The sequence below is a fragment of the Pipistrellus hanaki genome, assembly GCF_964339955.1.
Source record: "Pipistrellus hanaki genome assembly, chromosome: 1".
Lineage (NCBI taxonomy): Eukaryota > Metazoa > Chordata > Mammalia > Chiroptera > Vespertilionidae > Pipistrellus > Pipistrellus hanaki.
This window is the reverse complement of record NC_140503.1, coordinates 99,199,072-99,222,735: the sequence shown is the minus strand read 5'-3', so window position 1 is coordinate 99,222,735 and position 23,664 is coordinate 99,199,072. Positions and strand designations below refer to the sequence as shown.

Genomic DNA, 23,664 nt, shown 5'->3' with positions numbered 1-23,664 from the left:
AGGATGGGGAGCTGTGGGGACTTTAGACCTCTGAGGCTCTCCAATGGCAGGCTGGGGCCCTTTTATACAGTTACAGTTTACTCTGTTGGTAGCAAAGAATCATTGGGAGGGGTATAATTAGATATGGATTTTAGAAAAATTAGTCTCATACATAATATAGAGATGAGGGTGGGAGGTGGGGATGTGAGATAAGATCAAGGGGAGCTAGCTTTGCCATAGCACCAGTGAAAAACCATGGCAGCCTCAATCACATCCTTCAGTTGAGATACCTGGCTCCCAGCAGCTGAATGGCCATCACAAATAGTTCCTTTCCCTTGGCACCTGGTCTAGTAAATATTTCTGGGGGGTTGCAATTTACTCATTCATTTATATTGTTCTAAACTACAGTCTAGGTACTGAGAATAAATCTGTGATCAAAACAGTAAAATCCGGTGTCTTTGTGGGGCTCCCACCCTAATAGTCTTTTGTACTGCCATAGATTGCTCCCAGGGAGAGAGGAACATGGTACAGAATTGTCTTTCAGGGCAGTATATCTGGGAGATTCTTTTGGCAATCAATCAGCTTTCCCTACCCCAACTCTCTCCCACATCCCCATTGGCTAATAAGCCATGTGCTTCTTCCATTTTATCCAATTTAGTCCTGATCCCCAGCAGAGCCTAATGAAGTGGATGGTGGTGCCTATTATGCAATAATGTGTGGGAAAGGACTCTTGGGATGTCTCTGGCAATGGCTTCCTTTAGAGAGTACTGAGGCAGGGGGCATGTATGGGCTCAAGCTGCTATTCATCAGGCACGGGGTTAGTAGGGAGGCCCTGACTCAGGCCAAGGAGGCTTCCTCAATGCCTGAGTTGGTTCATGGGTCCAGGGGAGGACCACACCTCTCAAAACGAACACTGGTATCTACAGAATGCTGATCAGACCCAGACCTCAGGATCTAAGATGATACTGTGAGGCAGAAAATACACAAAATAACCAAGCAGCCTTTATAATTAACTTCAGATCCCTTCCAGCAGTCATTTGGAGTTAATAGTTTCTTAATGCAGTGCTCATTTTGGTGACTTTAATTTCCAATTAATTTTGCCAATTTTCCTTCGAGGTGCTCACAGTGTGATAGAAATTCCTGAATGGTAAAGTCCCCACCATGGGGACCTAGGTGGGGGTAGCTGAGGTAAAATTATCACCAGAAGGCTGGGCCCTGCTTGGATAGAGAAGTCAGAGCCTCCTGAGTCCAAGGAGGCTCTTTTGGGGATTAGGTGACAGAGGAGAGCTGATAAAGTGATGCAGGGGTGATGATGCCCTAAATTTCGCTGGCTCTTGATGAGAGTGGGGGAGCAGAGGCAGACCACTCTGCTGGAACTATAAGAGATGCTGCAGGACTAGGGACAATGTCCTTCTTTCTGTCAAGGAAGATCTTAGTGCTCTGTGCCAGGACCATTGGTGCCTGCCCAGATCCCTTTGCTGGGCCTATGCAGCTGCTGCAAGTGTTAGCTGCTAATGGTGCAAAGCACCCACTTCTTTAGAATTGCCTTTGGCAAATGGAATTCACTTCTGCCAGGAGGCTCCACCTTCCCTGCTGCTCAGGCATCCTGTACACAAGTGCTGAGTGGTATAGGCAAAAGTTTGCCCTGTTGCACCTGTACTGACCCCTGCTTCTTGCCAAAGGGTGAGGCTGCCTCTGTGCTGTGGTTAGGGTTCCAGAGTGTGCAGCCAGATGCCAGCTGAGATCATGTTCTTACTTAAGTCTTTCTAATATTGTGTCCTACTTCCTCCCTCCCTTTCTCCTTTGAGGATTGCTCATCAAGTCCCATGTACCTCGATCTCGGTCTTGGGCCCAGCTCTTGGTATTTTATTACATTATATTCTTGTCTAGCTCTTACAGTGTATAGATAATGTTCTAAGTCTTCTATTTTAAAATTTCATCTTATCCTTATAGCAATTCTGTGATGTAGGCATTGTTAGCATCCCTATTTTGAGATTTAAAAAAAATGAGACACAGAGCGGTTGGGAGATTTGCCCAAGATCAACATAGCTAGTAAGTGCAGAATAGGAATATGACCTCAGTCAACCTGGTTGCAGCCTCTGTAACTTAACCATCATTCCGCCCAATATGTAACCACTAACCCCAACAACTCCCCTAGAGGCATGGGCAACCAGAGGGATAAGGGACAGCTTTTCCCAAGGTCACTGTCAAGGGGAGTGAGGCACAGGAAGTTGGGAAACCCTGCAGCTCTGGTCCCATGATGTCAGAGCACACTTTTAGGCAAACTCTCCCCAACCGCTGCAGGGATGGTACTGAGACTGATAACATGACTCAGTGGAGCCAATACTAGTGTGGAAGTCAGATAACCCAGACTCTAGAGCCATCTTCAGGACTTGGAATGAATAATTTTTACCAGTGGGCCTCTGTTTTATGAAGAGCCCTAGCTCTGACTCTTTGGCTTTAGGAAGTGGAAACTTGTTGCTTCTCTGGGGATCTCTCATCAGAGGGTGAGCCCAGATGTCTGTCCATGAAAAGCAGGAAGATACATCCCAGGACCTGCAGGAATCAATGGCTTTGTCCCCAAGGGATTGGAGGAAGGGTCCACGGGGCTACAGAAAACCTTGGGTTGCAATGACTACTCAATGTCCATCTGTCAAGTTTTGTCAGATGCCTGTATTATGTCAGGGACTCTACACTTGTAAATCTACAGGTGTACAATGGAGATAACTTCACAGCAATTGTCATTAATTCACTGACCCTTGCCCTATGTAAAAATCCCTCCCCCCAACACACAGTGATATTTAAAGTTTCCATGGTGTGCTTCCACTGTTCTGGGGAAACTGTTCTCTGCTATCAAGTGGGGTTATGCCATGTCCTTGCTCTGCTGCCAGAAACCCTCTCAGTGATGACCACTGCCTATAGAGCCACAGGAGAGGACTCCACTGCTGAATCTATGGCCAATGTCTTTAATAAGAAAACCACAGCTGGCTGTGCTCCCAAAGATGCCAGTCCACAAGGGACCACAAAGCTGCTGTTCTCTTTGACACTCCTCAAAGGAAAAGAAGAGACCCCGTTCACTTCCTGAGGCAGGGCTGGAGTTGGGTAAAGATTGTGAGAGGAGGTGAATAGGAGTTGTGCAAATATTCTTTCCTTCTCTCCTACCTTCCCCAACACCCATTCTGCTTCCTCCTTCTTTTGACTTAACAAGGCCATATCCAGGGTGGCCATCTCCCCACAGGCCAGGAAAGCAGGGTGGGGACAGGGCAAGATCCTGTCTGCCATCATGCTTTCTGTGAGTTTCAATCCCCTTCCATTTTCCCCCACAAAAACCAGCCCTCGCTAACGCCTGTGGCAAAAGCTGCTGCCAGGTCAAAGCATCTGCCGGGAAACTCAGGCCCAAGACCTGCCAGAGGGTGTCAGAACCATTATGGCCTTCACTGTAACAGATCCCAAATCCCCAGCTGGCAAGAGCTTCAAAGGCCAGCTGGCCAGGGCTGTGAGCTGCCTTTGTGGAGAAGGACACCAACTTTACTCTTGGAGCCAGGGTGACAGGTGGTATGTTGTGGCTGTTAGAGGCAGTGCTGGAAGATCCTCCTTGTTGTGCTCCAGCTTCTTTTCTCACCCTCTCCACTCTCCACAAGCACAGCTTTGACCACACCCATCTCCTGTTCAACAACCATAAAAGATTTTATAAAGCCCACTGGATGAGCTGCCATGCTCTGGCTCTAAGCCACCTTTACTCATGTCATAGATGCCAGTTAAACCTAAACTTGCCTAAACTTGCCCATTGCTGCCAAGCCTCAGAACCTTGGCACATGGCATGTCCTCTGCATGGAGTGCTCCACGGTCCTCTTTCCCACTGTGGAGAACTTGGGCCAACAGGCCTGATACTAAGTCAGCCAATATTATCCCTTTCCCTGGTGCCCATGCTCTCCCCTGCCCCCATGGCCTTTGTCTCCCTAGATCCTGGGGAATGCAGCAGAACTATTGTCATAGGGTTGGAAGGGACCAGAGAGCTCCAAGTCCTCCTACACACCTCCTAGATCAGTGATTCTTATAATTAGGATGTATCAAATCTCCTGAGAGGCCCACCACCAGAGTTTCTGATTCAGGAGGTCTGGAGTAAAGTCCAAGTATTTTCATTTCTAACAAGCTACCAAGTAATGTCAATACTGCTGGGCCAAAGACCACACTCTGGGAACTGCTGACTAGATTTTGATTCAGAAGTTAACATTATATCTCTGTTTCCCCATAAGACTCAATGTAAACATACCCACTCTCTGGTTAGGCTTTCATTGATGGCTGTGGTGCCTGAGGGAGAGTCTGAGCTTCCAGGCACCTGCCATTCAGAGTCCTGAGGAAGGTTTCAGCCATCAGTACTATAATGAAGTCAGTAACAAGAGCATAAAATCCTCTGCAGGGAAAATAATCACAGTGATCCATAAAGTAGCATGATATAACCATCAATAGTGGCAATAATAATAGTAATAACATTATTATAATATAATGTCATCTGACATAATATGCTAAATCCAGATTAACCTGAGCAATAGAAAAGAATTACTGACATGGGTTGAGTACATGTTAAGGGATAATATTGGCTGACTTAGTATCAGGCCTATTGGCTTGGGTTCTCCACAGTGGGAAAGAGGACGGTGGAGCACTCCACGCAGAGGACATTATTATTTATTATTCATAAAGTTTAATTGGGTGTCCTGTATTTTATTTTCTAACTCTGGCACCCTGACTGTGGAAGGAAGGAGGGAATAAAAAGAATAAAAAAATGTTGCTTGCCCTCAGACAACTTCACTGCCTGACAGGAGAAGAAAGATGAATCCAGGTCCATATGATCAGTGGGATGAGGGTTGCGCTTCCCAAACTTGAATGTGTTCAGGAATCACCTGAGGATGTTGTTAAACTGCAGTTCTGCTTCAGGGAACCCAGGATGGGGCCCAAGATTCCACATTTCCAACTACCTCTGGGAGATGCTGTTACCATTGATCCCTGACACACTCTTTGTAAGAGAACTTGCAGAGGGAAGCTTAGAAGCTGTGGTAGCTCAGAGGAGGTACCTGGTTCCCTCTGGGGTGTTTTTGGAGGAGGTGGTACCTGATGGGTCTTGGCGGATAAGACTCAGGGGAGAAAGGTAGAGAAGGTGTGCCAGGTGAAGAAGCACCATTTGTGGAGTCCCAGTGGAGAAGAATTGCAGGTTAGGGAAGGACAGGGGGAACATGGATGGAGGACAGGGTTTGAGCCAGCAGAACTGGACTCTAGGAATCCAGATATTATCAGACAAAGTTGTTTCCAAATCGGACGCCCACCCTATCTCATAGGAGAAGAAGAGCTAAGGTCAGACCAGTATCATCCTATGTTCTGGTGCTGAGTTGGAGGTAAGCACTGGAGTGGGGGGAGCCCAGGGCTTGTTGGATGAATGAATTTAATATAAATTTAGTGCAGGGCAAAGGCAAGGCACAGAGGAGGCCCAACTGACACAGTGACCCAGAGTCTATATCCCACATCATTCACATCATCTCCACATTTTGATCAGAATATCAGTGGCAGAGCAACTGGTTTTGTCAGTAGCCTTGTATTCACATGATTGGGTTCTAGAATTTGTAGTGATTATGTGGCCTTGAAAGACTTTAAAGTTACCAGCGCTGGGGTAGTAGCCCTCACAAGACCTGTTCTATTTTTGCAGGTTTATCACAGCACCGAAGACAGAATCCATTCTCTTCCTCTTCCTTTGGTAATAGATCTCCTATGTTTTAGCTTGGGACATGGCCTCTCAGAACTAAGTCTACTTCCAGCCTCCCTAGATGTGATTTTGCCAATAGGGTGTGGTAGACATAGTCTGGGAATCAGTCTGGGTGTAGTGCAGGAAGCAGGATCTAATCTAGGTGTTCCAAGTAAAATGGGTCATAATAATAAAGTTGGCACTTAAAAAATCATTGGCAGGACTGGAAACAGTAAGGTGGTGAAATACTGCTAGGATTTGTAGTCATGGCAGCTGTAGACCAGAGGTCAGGAAGCTCCAGAACACTCCAATGTTGCAGCTGCCCACAGACACAAGGTGATCTTCAGCGCACTGGAGATCTAGCCACTAGTCAAAATTCTCATGGGCAGAGGTTAAAGGCCAGCTGTGTCCACTGCCTTAGGAAGAATAGCTTCCACCTTCTTTCTGCCTTCCAGAGCCATGTGGTTGAAGCTCATTGGCTGGAACTAGTCACATCTAGAATCCTAGTGTCAAAGGAGCCTGAGTCATTCAGTGTTGAGGCTTCTAGGCTCTGTGATAAAGCTAAAGCATAGCAGGGCAAGGGCAAAGCAGGCCAAATGCCCCTGGACAGTACTTACTATCACCCTTCCTGCCAGCTGGGACACAATGGGCACAGCAACATCCTGGGATGGCAGAGAATCACAATGGAGGTCTCATAAATACCCCAGGACCTGGGTGAGAAGTATACTTCTATCATATTTAAGTCATTGTTTCAGCAGCCAAACTTGTTCTGATACAGCACCACAAAGTATAAAATGAGGCCTCAGAGGTACCACTTCCAGAACCTGTGATGTTGAAGGTACTGGAATATCAATTCCACCTGGTTAGCAGGGCTGCAGTAGTCAATACTCTATCAAATGGCAAAGCAGTATTTAGGGTTGTGGGTGGCTGGTGCCAAATGCGGACCATTGAGTCTATGCTAAGGGAAACTGCAGTACGCTCAGAGGGGACAGGGGTGTTGGGGAAGACTTCTTGTAGGAGGTGGAACTGGGAACAGAGAGGGAGAGAAAAGCCTTCTGGTGGAGACCATTTTCTGTCCCTTCCCCAGAGCCTCATTGACCAGAGAGCCACTCTAACAGCTATGGGGGCAGGAGATATAAGTATGGTACCCAGTTAATCACAGGACTAACCTTCAACCTGGAGCAAGATGGAGACCAGAGGATGGCCTAGGATTAGAAATTAGTCTTGGCCAGAGACCAGACTGCTGGTCCAGGCTCACAATGTAAACTGTGACAAAGACCACAGCTCAAACTAGAATCAGTGGCAGGACTCCATCTGGGACTGGTGTCTGGCTCATTTTTTTTATGGAAAAAGTATTGTCCCCTGTGTGTGACCCATGTGTGAGCTCAATTTCATTAGTTCCTTTGACAATAAGCCCCAATGAAAGGCTGTCAGAGTGTGTGTAATTTCTTCAAAAATCATTTTACTCTGAACCCTCTCTTTACTCTTTCCCCAAACTTAGATTTAGACTCTTATCCCCTCCTGGTGAAAGAGGACCTGCAGGCACAGAGAATTAAAACAAGCTTCCTTCATTCTCACAGCAAGTTCAGGAGAAGCCAGTTGAGCAGGTGCCCAGCCCAGGGCAGCCTAGTGGACTCACAGCTTCCTGCAGTGATTTGGAGAGAAGCCCCAGGTCACCCTGAAGCCCACAGGCAGGCGATCAGCTGGAGGAGTTGGCAACAGGAATATCCTGGATCAGAGCCTTGGGCCACAGCCAAGGCAGTTTAGTTGGGGCAGAGGGTGAGGGCTGAAGCTTACTCAGCCTGTTCTACAGCAAGCCTGGGGGCAGGTGCCAGCAATTTCCCATTCCTGAGTGATGGATTCAGGAACCACCAATTGGCCAGAAAGTACAGGGACCACCTCGCTCCAGCTCCTCATGGGCATACTCAGCTGCTCAAGGAAATACAAAATGATGGTAAGTGACAAAATCGAAAATGTAATTATGACAGATGGACCATGTAATTATGAGCAGATGTAATTATGAGCATATGGACAGATGATAAAAACTGATCCCCAGGCTCTGAGATTTAAAGTGAGGTCACAGAATGACCCCATCTTGGTCACACAACCAGCAAAGTGAAGACAAAGGAATGAGCTTGAGGACAGGAGCCAAGCTCTGTGGAGGACAGCGAGCAAACAGCTTCAGCTGCACTGCACTGATAGAATGGGGTCAGATACAAGGATGAACTTCCTAGAAGTGAGGGTGCTTAAACATTGGCATAAGTATGACATCACCTTCTTTTCCAAAGGACATGTATATCCCTCCTGGACAGACTCTGTACAACAGGACCCCTCCAAGATCTGTAGGAATAAGAATGGCTCCATTATCAAATGAGAAATCTGCAAAGGTGGAGGCAGATGGCATTTGAGAAGAGGGCAAGAGGAAGAAGACTCAGTGTGTAGCAAGGCCCAGAGGGCTTTCTTCAAGCAGAGCTGGAGAGCAGGCCCCATGCAGATGGACATCACAATGCTTGGCCCTGACAATGTAAGAAGGTCTCTGAGTGATTCCTTTTGTTCCTTTTGAGCTTCCTTCCCCTTGATCAGACCAGGGGCAGAGCAGGCATGGTGGCCACTCCTCAGGTGGAAACAGCAGACTGCCTAGCCCTGCACTCTTTGAGGCTCTAATGGAGGGAAACCTGTCTAGGCTCATGTGGCAGATGGGATTCCTGGGATCTGTGGAAATGTTCATGCAAAAATTGGGGAGCTTAGCACCAACATCTTGAGCAGACTTGCGTTGCCAACTACTGCTGAGAGATCTGGTTTAGCTTTACTATGAAGGACTGAATTGGCCAGCTTCATTGGTCCCCATTCCATCAACCAGGCAGGAGATAAGTTCCTTATGCTTGGTAAGTTCCCAGGTTGGTGAGAAAGAAGACTCATACTCCAACTCAAAATAATCAAGGTAAGTTTCCATTTATTGAGCATCTACCTTTTCTAGGCAAGGTATCGGGTCTAGTAATAATTAATGTCGTTTTTAAACATTCGTTTAAAATCTTGCTTGGCGTTGACTTGTATTGACATAACCTTCAAACACGTGGTATCTACAGAACGTGTGAAGTGCAATTAACAAGTTTTTGCTTGAAAAAGTTTGTGTTTGGTTTGGTTTTTGTTGCAAAACTAGGGCTAAGAAGATGGCGGATGAAGAGCATATTCGGCACTGCATGCTTTAGGAGTTCCAATTAGGAAGAAAAGCAAGTGAGGCTGCAAAAAACATCTGTAGTGCTCTTGGTCAAGATGCAGTTAGCGCCAGAAAATGCCAGCGTTGGTTTGAGAAATTTCGCGAGGGAAATTTTTCGTTAGATGACAAGAGTGGTCGAGGCCGTGTGTCCAATTTTGATCAAGAAGCTCTTCAAGCTCTTTTGGTGCAAAATCCTCAAATTACCCAACAAGAGCTTGCGACAACTTTAAATTGTTCACAAAAAACAATTTCCAATCAATTGCGTGCACTTGGCAAAGTCCAAAAGTTTGGAAAATGGGTTCCTCATGAGTTGACCGACAACAACCGTAATCAAAGAGTCACAATTTGCAGTTCGCTCCTCTCTCGTCAAAACCGTTTTCCGTTTTTAGAGCAAATTGTTACCGGAGATGAGGAATGGATGCTGTATGTTAATTTGAAAAGGCGGCCTCAATGGTTGGACAAAAATGAGGCTCCGCAGCCCACGCCAAAACCTGACTTGCATGCGAAAAAAGTGATGTTGTGTGTTTGGTGGAATTTTAAAGGAATTCTTCATTATGAACTTTTACCATCTACCCAAACCATTACAAGTGCAGTGTATAGTGCCCAATTGGAAAGGTTAGCCCAAGCTTTAAGAGAAAAAGAACCCGCGCTGATTAATCGGAAGGGCGTAATTCTTCACCACGATAACGCACGACCACATACTGCAAGAATCACTGCTGAAAAACTGCGCCAGTTGGAATGGGAAGTTCTCCCTCAACCTGCATATTCTCCTGATATTGCCCCTTCCGATTACCATTTGTTTTGTTCTTTGCAAAACTTTCTTCTTGGAAAAAAATTTAATAATGAAGAATGCCTCAAAAATGCATTGACCGAATTTTTTGCATCAAAATCACAAGAATTTTACAACAGAGGGATTAAAATGCTTCCTGAGCATTGGGCACAAGTAGTAGAAAACAACGGCAACTATATTGTTGATTAAATTTTGTTGTATTGTTTAAATAAATTCGATTTAAAAAAAGTATTAGAAAACAACATTAATTATTACTAGACCTAATAGAAGCCCACTGTGGAGGTTAAAAAGTTTATAGTTGGCTGGGAATTGAGACATAGAAACAATCCAATATAATAAAAGGCTAAATATGCAAATAGAACAAATGGTGGAACTACCAAACAACTGGTCACTATGACATGTGCTGACCACCAGAGGGCGCGCACGGAACATGGTGGGCATCAGCTGAGGTGGGATGCAGCAGGTGAGTGGGGTGAAGCAGGTCAGTGGGGGGCGCCAGACCAAAGTGGGGTGCCAGTTGCTGTCATCGGGGAAATCCTCTGGTGGTTATTGAAAATACTTTGCTCCCGTGTACTGTGGTCCTGCCCAGCACTCTCACCCACTGCTGGTGCCTGGCACCAACCCCCAATCACTTAGCACTGTCAGGGTACAAGCAGTGGCTGCTGGCCCCGGGGGCTTCTCCACCTCCCTCTGCTCCTGAGGGTGGATCGGAGCAGCAGCCACTGCTCACACCCACTGACAGTGCCAGCCCCACTTGTACCCACTCCGTACCATCAGCAGCTGTGAGAGGGGCCAGGGCTGTCAGTGTGTGGGAGCAGCGGTGGCAGGAGTAGGGCCACTGGCAGACAGGGTACCAGGGGCTGTGGCAGGAGGGACTGGACAGGGGCATGGAGGATGGGTTGAGATCCACCCCTGTGCCCACCACAGCCTCGCAGCCCACAATTCCTTTTAAGGTGCAAAAATTTGTGTACTGGGACCCTAGTTAGATATAAGTGAAATAGCCAGGTATTAACTCAAGGTCACACGTGGTTCACATATTAAGTGCATAGGAGCTAGGGAAAGGAAGAGTATAGGCCAGAGTAATCAGTATAGGCTTCTTGGATGAGGTAGAGTTTAAATTTGACCTCTGTGGAATAAGAAAGAATGGCTTGGAAGATTAGAGGGGAATGCATCCCAGGTGAGTTCAGTGTATAGTACACATGTAGAGGTGGAAAAGAGTATTCAGAAAGAGGGTTTCTGAACTTCAGCTCAGTGCTAAGGTCAGGGGGCAGAAAATAGATCCTTAGTGATTCCAGTAGGTCCAAGATCACTTTATGAACAAATGTTTCTCTGTGAAAGAATCCTGTGCCAAGGGATGAATTAATTTCCCCAAGTGGACAGATTCATCTCTAGGAGGTCAGCCCATATCTGAATGGTCCCTGTAGTCCATAGTCTTGGGTTTGTGGAGCAGGTTACATGAGTCCTGACCCTAAGCCACAGAAAATGAAACCAGATTGGAATAAATGATGACCCTCTGCTGTGTTGATGGTGAAAGATCAGTCATTCTACCCTCCCATGTCCAAGAAGTGGAGAGATGAAAGTTTTGGGAGAGGAGACCAGTGCCTCCTTCCACCAGGAGCTGAACCATGAGCTCCTTTGGCTCCAAGGCTAACACTGCAGTCCTCTGTTGCCAGGAAAAATGTAATGAAAATAGGCTGGTCCTACCATTCCTGGACCATCATTCATCACAGGACACATCTTTGTTACAGGTACTGAGCATAACACAGAGCAGGCACCATTGAAGAAACTGGAAACAAAGAAGGAGCACTGCATCAAGCACACCATCTGGCTGTCCATCACAGGCCACGCATTTAGGCCTGCAGCCAAAACACTGGAATGTAAGATTTGGATTTATTGGGGGTGTTAAATCACAATGAATGCCACTCTTTTTCCTTTTAGGGACAGTCTTCCTAAAACATCTCTAACTCCCCGACTAGCCATTCCTAATAATTCAAGACATGTGTGTCTGCCCACCAACAGCCCTTTTCTGGGGATTTTCTCCGTGATCTCCCCTGATCCCATGAGTCAGCCTCTCACCTTGGGGAAGCCCCTCCCTCACCTGGGAGAAGAGGAGATCAGAGTATAAACTGTATGGGGGAGGAGGAAATAAGGTCCCTTTTTTTATTTAGCTACTTGACCTTCTGGGAATGTGGGCATTCCAGGGGAGTTCTTGTCTCTCACCCCTACTGGCCCTAGGGGAACAATGGCAATTCTAGATACCAGCTGTGTTGCCTTGGAGAAGTCACTCTTCACACTTGGGACCTTTACCTTCTCCATTAAATGATGGGATCAAATTGGACAAACCTTAAAGCTTCTTCCCACTCCAAAACTGGGTAAGCACAGATTCTGGAGGCCTCAGCTCATTCAAAGCAAAGCCTGGCTAAGGGTCAGCATTCCAGAGTTTCAGAGAGAAGCCAGAGCCAAAGACCAAGGCTGGGCTGTGAAGATGACACTTAGTCACCTTCAAATTGGGGGATTCCATTGGGAGCTGTTCTTTTTGGCACTTCACTGCTGGCTCCCACCCCATCTTTTTCTCTGCTTGCTTCCTTTCTTTCTTCCTTCTCATCGATTTATACCTGCCATACTTCTTCCCACAAACTATTTATTTCAAACCATATTTTGTCAAGCTAGAAATGGTCCTAGTGTTGTCCCTCCCAAAATCAGAATCTGAAGCCTCAATTTCTGATTGGTCTTATTGTTTAACGAGAGGCCTGATGCATGAAATTCATGCAAGAGTAGGTCTTCCTTCACCTGGCTGCTGGCACTGGCTTTCCTCTGGCACCCAGGACCCAGGCTTCCCTTGCAGCCCCAGCTTTGTCCAGGAGGTCATCCAGTCTAATTTGTATATTATGCTTTTATTATTATAGATGACATCAGAGACTGCCTTAGTAAGAGACCCTCATGGAGAAATGATGGAGAAACATTCCTAAACCTGAGCATTGGACATCTAATGTGCTTAGAAGCTGGGAAACATTTCCACTCTAATTTCCTCAGTCCACCTTCCACTCTTATTAGGATGTAGCTGGTTCTGTCTAAAACAGCGGGCTCCAGTAGTCCATTTATTTATTTATTTCCTTTAAAAAAATTTTTTATTAAGGTATTTATATGTGTACATATCTTACCATTGCCCCCACCCCCCACTCTCATATATACCCTCAACCCCCAGAGTTTTGCATCCATTGGTTATGCTTATATGCATGCATACAAGTCCTTCAGTTGATCTCTTATCTCCCCCATCTCTCCCTAACCTTCCCGGTGTGATTTGACAGTTTCTTTGATGCTTTACTGTCTCTATATCTATCTTTTTGTTCATCAGTTTATAATGTTATTATCCATAAATGAGTAAGATCATGTGGTATTTTTCTCTCATTGACTGGCTTATTTCATTTAACATGATGTTCTCTCCAATTCCATCCAGGTCGCTGCAAAGGATAAGAATCCCTTCTTTATTATGGCACCATAGTATTCCATTGTGTAGGTGTACTATAGTTTCCTGATCTAATCATCTGCTGACAGACATCTAGGCTGCTTCCAAATCTTAACTATTGTAAATTGTGCTGCTATGAACATAAGGTCCAAGAGTCCTTTTAGAGGAGGCTGACCTGAAGTGTGAGGTAAGCATTCACAAAGAGGAATCTCTGTGGCTCCAAATACCTGTCTTAATAAACCAAGTAACATGGTTATGACATAGCAGTGTCTTTTGACAGAGACATATATTATTTTTTAAGTTTTTTGAATCTAAAATATCTTCACATGGTTTCAAAATGAAAAAATATTAAAGGTATATAGTGAAAGATTTTCCTTCATTCCCACCTAAAATCCAGTTTCCACTACTCCCCCATTCAACTGCTATTCATTTCTTATGAAGTTTTCCAGAGTATTTTTATGTTTATTACTAGAGGCCCCCCAGTGCACGAATTTGTGCATGGATAGGGTCCTGTCAGGCCCGCCCCAATCAAGGTGGATCAAAGACGGGCCTGTTGGTGGTAGGCAGCCAGCCCAACACAATTGGGGCCTGATCAGGGTCAAGTCAACTGGGGGGAAGGGCCACGGGTGATTGGCTTGTGGGCTCTGCCCCTGATTGGAGTGGGGGGCCTGATTGGGGTGGGGCCGGCCATGGGGAGGGGCTGTGGGTGGTGGGCCAGCGGCCCCTGCTCCTAATGAGGTGGGGGGAGTCAATCAGGAGCAAAGCTGGCTGGGGGGAGGGGCCGTGGGCCTATCTAGGTGGTGGGGGCCCATCAGGGGTGGGGCCAGCTGTGGAGAGGGGCCGCAGGCAGTTGGCTGGCCGGCCCTACCCCTGATCTGGCGGGGAGGTGGCTATCTGGGGTGAGGCTGTGGGGGAGGGGTTTCAGGAGGTTGGCTGGCTGGACCTTCCCCTTATTGGGGTGGGGGAGCAATCAGGAGTGGAGCCGGCTGTGGGGAGAGCCTTCAGGTTAATGGGTAGTGGGTGATCCTTGGGGGAGGGGGTTACCAGGGGAGGGGCTGCAGAAGGTTGGCCAGCTGGCCCCGCCCCCTATTGGGAGATGGACAATCAGGGGTGGGCCAGCCTGGGGGAAGGGCCACAGTGGAGGGGCATTTGGCCAGCAGACCCCACTCCCCAATTGGGCTGGTTCATTGACTGCAGTGGGGATCATAACAACTGGTCATTCTGGTCTTTATGGCGTTGTGGTCACTGGCTTTTTATATATTCAGATAAGCAAAACCAAATATATGTTTCAATTTCTCCCTGTTTTTCACAAAAGTTAGTATCCTATACATGCTATTTTGCTTTTTGCTTTTTTCACCTCATGAAATATCTTAAAGATTTTTTTATTTCTTAATAAGATCACTCATTTATTTTCATAGCTACATAGTATTCCATTGCAGGCTTTATTTATTATTCAAAATCCTCATACACCCAAAAACATTTTGAAGTGGTTAATAGGAAGGCAGACAATAGAAGATGTTTGAAATAAAAGATGACTCATAGCAGTGAGGCCCAGTCTTCAGTGTGCATAAAAATTGACTTGGAATGTGTAAGACCCCCCCCCTCCTCCACGCTCTGCCATGGTTCTTACCCAGTAGGTCTGAGATTAGACCAGTAAACTGCACTTTAGCAAGTTGATTCTGGTCCAGCATCTATAGCCCTCTCTTTGAGAAGCTCTGGTGAAAGGGAAAGGAGGAAGCAAGAATTACATCCTACACTGAAAATATGGAGCTTGTTGCAATTTAGCTCTGAGGTTCCTGGCAGCTCAAGATCAAAGTGGAAACAAAAGGATATAGTGGCCGAAACCGGTTTGGCTCAGTGGATAGAGCACCGGCTTGTGGACTAAAAGGTCCCAGGTTTGATTCTGGTCAAGGACATGTACCTTGGTTGCAGGAGGCAGCTGATTGATGTTTCTCTATCATCAATGTTTCTAACTTTCTATCCCTCTCTCTTCCTTCTGTAAAAAATCAATTAAATATATATATATTTTTAAAAAGGATATAGTGTTCTCTCTGCCAGAACAAAAGGCCAGTTTTTCAGGAGACATAAACATATCCCTGGCATTAAAATTTAAGCATATTTTATCATGGGAGCCGTTACTTAAGGTACTTTGAGCTATACAACATGCAGCATCTCCCCACAGCCAAAGAAAATGCAGGCGCACTCTTCAGAATTCCTCTGCAGAAGTCTTGGCTTGGCATCAAGGACCATGCTTCTATAGCCAACATGGAACCGAGAAATGAGAAAACATGAGCCATCCTTGCAGTTTTATTGGTCCAAAAGGCACTATTTTAATTGGTCAGAATAGAGCTGCTCTGGTTTGTCAGAGTTGAACAGGTTGGATTAGATGGGGAAAGCCTCCATCCTATTGGTTGAAATAGGGCTGGCTCAGATAGCAGAACACAACGCAGGCAGGCAGTTCATTCTTGGCTTCTCCATAACGTGCAGTTTGTGTGAGAGGTCCCTGTGCAGAAATGACTTTGCACTTTTGTTTGTTTGCTTGTTTGCTTGCTTGTTTTAGTTAGCTACCAGGAGCCCTTCTTAGTAGATATCTTCTTTCTCAGTGTCTACACCAGCAATGCTGGTTGTGTTTTTATAGTCTATCACTCTGATATGTCTCATCTGCCACCCACTTCCACTTTTAAGGACCATTGTGATCACATTGTGCCAATCTGGATAATCCAGATTATCTCCCTATTTTATGATCAACTGATTAGCAACCTTAATTCCATCTGCAACTTTAATTCCCATTTGCCATATAATATAACATATTTACAAGTTTTGGGGATTATAATATGGACATCTTTGGTGGGGCCTACCACTCTAAGTAAAAGAGACTATAGTAAATTCAGCTTCTACTAGTACATCTCAGGCTGCCATAGGATCTATCCTCTATTTCTACCATCCAGAAGAGCTCCACACAGAGCTATGTTCTCAGGACTTTTCTGGGGGACATGTTAGGCAGGGGATGACTCAGCATTGATTTTCTTCCCAGGATTCCATCCTGTGCAACTTTTCTGTCTAGCACACACAGCAGATGGGGCATATTCAAATTACAGGTTTCCTTTCAGAACTCCTCAGCCCAGCTACCTTCTTTCTCCCATAATCTGTAAGGACATTATCCTGAAGAAATCTCACCCATAGTCTGTATTATACCTGGACATCTCTATCTATCCTGAAATTGGCCTTCTCCAACAGCCTCTCAATGAAATCATTGAGAAACCTCGTCATGGATGCTGTGCTATACTGCCCAAATGGCTCCCACAGGACTTATTCTCCCAGCTCCTGCTCTCTCTGGGAATTGTCTCAGCTGAAGAAAGCTTCTTTACCCAAGAATACATCCCCTTCCCTGGGCAGTCAATGCTCAATGACAGGGTACAATGGACCAGCTCCCTCACCCCAACTTGAGAAAGCACTGGAGGGTCATCCTGGCTCCAGAGTACCTGCAGAATCAGCTAAAGCTTCATTGAGATTGTATCACAAGCCAATTTCTCCTTCTGCCCAATCCTACTCCCTTTCTTTCCTTCATAAGCATTGTCTCTGAGACCACTCCCCAAGAAATTTTCTGCACACAAATCATCTCACAGTATACTTCCAGATGAACCTGACCTGTGATAGTTCTAAAGTCTTGGCCCAATTATATTAGGCCTCCTGCTGACTCCCTACCCACCATCTGACTACGTGAGCCAAGGTGCACCAAGGCAGAGGAAAGCTACCTCCCATATCACTTTTTTAAGTTTCCAAAAAGACTGTTTACTTTGTATGATAGTTCTCAGCCTTGCTTATAGAAGCGGGTCTTCCATGATGTTCCCTGGGCCAGCTGACATTCTAAGATGAGTTTTAAGGCAAGCAGATCTCGGTTTGGGCCCTGCTCCTTCACTAACCACCTATGTGATCTTGGGCAGGTTACTTAATCCCTTTATGACATTGTTACCATATCTGAAAGCAGAAATGATAATTTAAAAAAATCACAGGTCTGTTGTAAAATTAAATAATGTAACATAAGGAAAAATATTTAGCACAATGCATGGCATGTAAATATGTGCTCAAAAAACATTCAATTCCTTTCCTTCTTCTTTTGGGTCTGGGGACACTCGCCAACTAATTACCAATTACGATTTTTAAATTGACCCAGTATTGAGCATTATAGACACAGATGTGGTATATAAGTCTATAAAACATTTTCAAATATACCATGCGATGGAGCAGGGAAGTGAGGTATTAGTTACTCAACTCAGTTCTCCCTGTATGCTAGTCTTGATTTTCATGCTGTTGGAAAATTCTTCACATCTAGCAAAAATTCATCTTGGCATGAAGAGTAGCAGGTGTTTTCATTTTATCCTAAGGTATCTCCCTGGTGGTCTAGTGGTTAGGATTCAGTGCTCTCATCTTATCCTAAGGCAAATGGGACCTAGCAAGACATCCTTTCACATCTGGCCAGAGCAGAGGCTGTGCATAGGATCAACTCTTCTTCCTAATAGGGAATGAGCCTTAAATTACGGCTACTTGAGACACACAATTAGAAGAGAGCATGTGAGCAGACAAGTTAGCCTACACAAGCACTGTGCCTTCCCCAAATGCAATGATCATCCACTCCACTCCACCATCTTTCTGCTCCTTCGGCCCAATCCCCAGGGGAGCAGAAGAGGCCCCAACATGCCCAGGGTGGCGCCATATTAGAGCAGTATCCATGGGTTGGATGGGTTTGCAGTGTTGGACTTAGGAGGAGTATGGAGAACCTGGGGCAAGAAGTTACACACCCAGTTCACATTCCAGCTCCAGGTGGGCCGTTCTGACAACCTTGGCCTAGCACATGCCCCTCATAATCCCAGCATGGTGACACCCTCACTGGGCTCAGAGAATGCTGAATTCAGCCCCAATTAAGAGAGCATTTTGGGGCAGGCTGCTGGCACTAGCAACTGCTGCTATTTTGGGAGTTGTTGAAGACACTCTCTTCTCTCTCTCTCCTTGTCCATTTCTGCTGTTTTATTTTTCCTACTCTCTCACTTCTCCATTATCTCTAGGTTTTGCTCCCTGAGTATGCATGTCTTTTAATCTCTGAGCTTCTCTGTCTCTTTGTCACTCTGTGACTGTATCTCACTGTAGATCTCTCTTGCCAAACCAATTTGACAAACAGTCTCACCACCACTGGGCCAGGTTCTAGCTGTGCTCTGGGGAAGAAGCCAAATGCCTCCAGAAGCCTTGGGTATGTTTGCCTTTCTCAGATTCTCCCCACCCTTCTGCATCTTGACCAGCCCAGGTCCTCCTACCCAGGAACTTCAGGGCTTGTTTCTGCCAGCCAAGGAGAGAATCACATTCCAGGCGCCCCTGGTTAACATAGTTTCTATGCCCCAAGTCCCCAGACCTGCCATCAGAGTTTGAGGACTTCTTCCTCTTCACCTAGGCTGGGTGTGCAGGGTTGGTTCTAGAAGGGTAGGGGGAGTCTGGGGTAGGAAGCCACACACCCAATACATATTCCAGCTCCAAAAGGACTGGCATTTCCCAAATGGGTCTGTGGCAACAAAGGCTCCAGGATTCCCAAGAGGCCAAAGACCATGCTGCCTCACCTTGCTGAGCCCAGGGAGACCTGGCATGGGGCCTTCAGTTTGAATGGTTTGCTCCCCCTAGGTCAGGTCAGTAGGACATGCCCCTTGTCAATCAAGAATTCATAGAGGGGAAGGCCTCCTGAAGGGCCCTTGGCCAGCACCATGCTAGGATTATGAGGGTTCTTATTACCATTCTTTTAGTCTTCCAAATCCTTATATCCTCCTCAACCTAGCTCATTTACTTTCTTCCTGATCATCCACCTTACACCACCATCTCCTGCCTCCACTCCTGCATCCCTGGTAGATTGGGCTCTCAGCACTGATCTCTCCCATCCTGGAACCTGCTGGCTGGATTCAACCTGACCTGTGCTCTTTGGCACAGGGTATGAAAGGTGGATGTTTAATAGGATCTGCCTGTGAACTCTCTGTGGTCCTTCCCCTCTCAGACATTTGGGTCGAAGATCTGCCCTCCCAGGGCTCCCCTGTATACTAGAACTAGGGGCTACATGGTAATTCATGTACATTAAAAGATTAACACTTTCTATGTTATAGGCCCTATTAGACATTTGCAGTTGAATTGGCTTACTCTATTCATAGGCCAGCCTTTTGATTTATTGGCCCCATTCTAGAATTGAAGGACCTGAAGCCAAAATGGTTTCCCAAGTCAAATTATAGGAACCCAGGTCTCCTGATTCCACAGCCAGAGTTTATTCTGAACCTCAGTTTCTAATACCTGTAACTAAAAGAAGAAAAGACTTCTATAGAGAATACTCTTCTCCAGGGAATTCCGAAGTGGGGATCCAGGGGACCTCACTGCCTTTAGCAGCTGCTCAAGAGATAGATCCAGCTGTTCAGAAAGATAAGCCCAGTTGCCAGCACACTGAGCTAGACAAGAGCCTGCACCCTTGGCAGAGCGGAGAAGCCCTTGCTCTTGGCCAGGCTAGGCACAGCTGGTGACAGTTCTCAAAGGGGTTTAGGGGCAAGAGAACTCTGGGGGAGGAGGAGATGCTTTATGAGCCAGAGGTTAAGGGAAAAAGACACCAAAAATTCCTGGGTGGTAGGTGGGACTGAGACTCCACACCTGATGAGAAACATGGCTGATTGAGGTTGGACAGCCTAGAGGCAGGACAAACAAACTCCAGGGGAGGTTCTTGCCCTTGTCCCAGGTCAAAGGAACAGACACCCATTCACAAATGTTCCGCAGCAGGGAACCATGGTGGCTGGAGAGGAATTTGAGCAGAAGTAGGATGGCACTGGTGCCCCAGGGGTTCCCCTTCTGCTCCTCCCACAGCAACTTTTGCTACAAAGAAGGGAGCAGTATATAATGAATTGGTAACCCAGAATACAACCCTGCTGGGGGCCACCTGCTTTTGCTTGTGAGCCTGGCCAGAATGGAGGCCAATTATCAGCCTTCAGAAAGCTCAATGTGTCCAACTTCCTATCAGAGTGAGAAGAGGCCAGAGAATTCTGCATTGTCCTCACACCTTCTGGGTCTTCCTTCATTCATGTGCACCTGCCATCTGAGCCATTGGGGGCAGAACAGAGACTGTCTCACCCAATCTAGAGATGAGAAAACTGAGTCCGAGGGAATAGATGGGTTTGACCTAAGTGTCAAAAGCCCAGAACTGGACCCTGAGCTTCCTGCTCCTCAGTATAGAAAGGCTAATCAGATCACCTAGGTCAGTGTAGACAACCAGATTATGTGGAGCAAAAGAATATATTTTGGAATAAAACATTGCCATTACTGCCCAGGACCTTGTTTACTGGTAGGACTCAAATCCACAACATTAGTGGGTTATCCTCAGCTCCCTGCACACATGGGTGACAAAACAGAGGCCTGGGGAATCTGGGCAGCTTTTCCAAACCACAGAGGAAGGGCAGAGCCAAGGCCTGAAAGAAGTTTTTGTGAAGCCTAAGCTCTGTTATCTTTCAACCACCACCTGGCAACAGACAGTAGCCTGCATTGTCAGGAATGTCTGGGCCAGGGAGGAAACAACTATTCTGGCAGGACCAGAGGGTCTCACTGCCTGGCTCCCAGTCCAATTTGACTTTCTTATTGCTTCTCCCTGTGCAAGGGCCTAGTATCTCTGGAAATTGGTCCAGAGAATGAGTACCAGCAATATCAATAATTTCTATTATTACTTTTGTCTGCTTCTATTCACACTGCAACATTTTCTGCACTAAGCCTTTACGCACACACGCGCACACATATACACTTTACACACATCCTCTCACTTCATCTTCAAAACAAACCTTTGAGGTAGGTTCTCTTTTATTCCCATTTTGTAAATAAGGAAACTAAATCTTAGAGGAGTAAAGTAATGCTACAATATTTCCAAAACCTGTACAGTGTACACTACCCACAGGTGTCAGGTTGAAAAATAGACATCTTTCCAACAGTACGTGCTGCCTGAGAGTGACATGGCTTCTCCACAGAAGGCAAGCCCCTAATCAATGAAGCTTGTGTATTGTGCGGTGGGATGAGGTTGTGCACATAAAAATTCTATTTATAGTTATACTTTTAAGTTAATATTCAATTATTAGGAACACATTTGAAAACATAGCTTTTCCTAAGGATTAAGTTCCACTTACCAATCTTATTGCTCCCCTTATAAATGTAATAAGAACATGACCTTCACTTTTTCTTCAATTAAAGTTTGATTAACTCAAGTTGAAAAAAACTAAACTCCCTCAAAACCGTGCCATTTACAACTTAATTAAATTTGCTTAAACAATTTCAGCTACGTTTCAACATTAAATATTTTTTATTTTCCTAAGTAACTTAAATGTCTAACTGAACAGGCAAAAACTTTCCATCATGTACATAAAAAACTGTTTTAAGTCTAATAAATTAAATTTATAAATATAGCAACTTTCATGTTCTCTTAAATGTTGCACCATTAGTCAAATTTTCCCATACCTTTTAACCTCAAATTACAAGCAGACTTCTGGTTATAGCTAAGATGGAGAAAGCACAATTCACCTTCTCTCTCACTGATTATAAATAAAAACAGACACAAGCAGCACTCTCTAAAGACTGAAAATATATGGTGGGTTGGGAAGACAAATAAACATTCAAAGAATAACCATTATGGCAGGAAGTTTCTGGGTTTTATTCTTTCCATATCTTTGAGCTGGGACTTTACAGGGAACTGCACAATCTACAACTGTGCAATGGGCACAAATTAAAAAAGTTCTCTTTCTGGCCAGAGGACTGGGGATAGGAACCCTACAGGATAGACACATGGAGGAGAATTTCAATTTTTTTCTCTTTTACTCTTCAGGGCTACTGCATGTAAAGCCCCAATCATGAAGCCATATTCCTGCAGTGCTGGTGGCACAGGACCTAAAACTCTGAGAAAATCATTCTTTCTAGCTGAAGAAACAGAGAAAATGGGACCCCATGAAAGTATGGGGGAGATTCTGATAATTTTCTCTTTTTTATTTCATTGCTTTATTCTGAAAGTGAATATGAGATGTGTGACAGTATGGGGAGGCTAAAATCACAGATTTTTAGTCCAAGGACTAGGAGAAAGGCCTCTGAGCATCAGAGAGTGGGAGGGGTGGCCATGGGGAACTGGAGAAAGAACTTGCTTCAGTCTGCACATGAAGTTTTAGACTCACCCTTGCGTGTTGAATGCACAGAACTGACCCAAAGCAGAAGGCAAGTCAGGACATGTGGTCTGAAACAAATAAGATTGATTACATAAGATTAAAAATGTCCCAAATTAGTCCACATTCAAAGAATCAGCGAAATCTGTACTCACAAAAGAAAACACAATTAGCAGATGCTGACCTCAAAATGATCCAGGTAGTGGAATTATCACACAAAGACATTAAAGCAGCTGTTAAAATTATAGTCTGTAAAGTAAGGAAAACTGATCCTGATATGATAGAAAGATAGAAACTCTCAGAAAAGAAATAAAACTACTTTAAAAATTAAATGAAATTTTTATAACAAATTTTAATGATCAAAATTGTAAAACTCACTTTGTAGGCTCAATAGAAAAACTTGAATGACAGAGGAAAGTGAGTGAACTTGAAAATAAATGAATAAAAATAATCTGGACAGCAGAAAAAATATTTTTAAAAGGGAATAGATTTTCAGGGACTTCTAAGACAAAATTAAAAATCTGATATTTATGTCAGATAGAGAGGAGAAAAAGTTTGGTGCAGAAAAAATATTTGAAGAAACTTCTAAATTTGGTGAACAAACAAATTTACTAGAGGCCCGGTGCACAAAATTCGTGCAGGCAGGCGGGGAGGTCCCCCTTAGCCCGGCCTGCACCCTCTCCAATCCAAGACCTCTTAGGGGATGTTTGATTGCTTCTCACAATCCAGGACTGCTGGCTCCTAATTGCTCACCTGCCTGCCTGATCACCACTAACCCCTCTGCTTACCTGTCTGATCTCCCCTAACCACCTCTGCCAGCCTGATTGCCCCTAACTGCTCTCCTGCAGGCTTGATCACCCCTAACTGCTCCCCTGCTGGCCTGATTTCCCCTAACTGCCTCTGCCTCACCCTGCACCTGGGATCCAGAATTCCCTTCTCTGGCTGGTCACAGGCACATGGAATCCAGGCTTCCCTTCCTCTGGCCAGCCACAGGCACCCAGGACCTGGGCCAACTTCACCTGGGCTGGCTGCAACTACAGGGGACTGTGGGAAGGCAGTTTTGTCCTAGCCTTAGTTGCAGGCACCTGTAACTGAGGGGTGGGTGGCTTGTCCCTCTCCAAGGTTGCAGCCACAGGTGCTGGTGCCCAGGACTGTGGGGCCAGCATCTTGTCCCTCTCTAAGACCGCAGGCACAGATGCAGCCACTGGCGCCCAGGACCATAGGGACCATAGGGGATGCAGATTGTCCCTCTCTCAGGCTGCAGGTACAGGTGCAGACACT

The 23,664-nt window shown here is 45.6% G+C and overlaps 1 long non-coding RNA gene across 1 annotated transcript in view; it reads right to left on the bottom strand.

Moving 5' to 3' along the window:
• LOC311633794 overlaps window positions 1-23,664 on the bottom strand; it is a 96,746-nt gene that overhangs the window by 6,418 nt on the left and 66,664 nt on the right. The window contains exon 2 of the long non-coding RNA XR_014797015.1: window positions 22,396-22,454. This is a non-coding gene — a long non-coding RNA (uncharacterized lncRNA). The remainder of the gene's footprint in view (window positions 1-22,395; window positions 22,455-23,664) is intronic.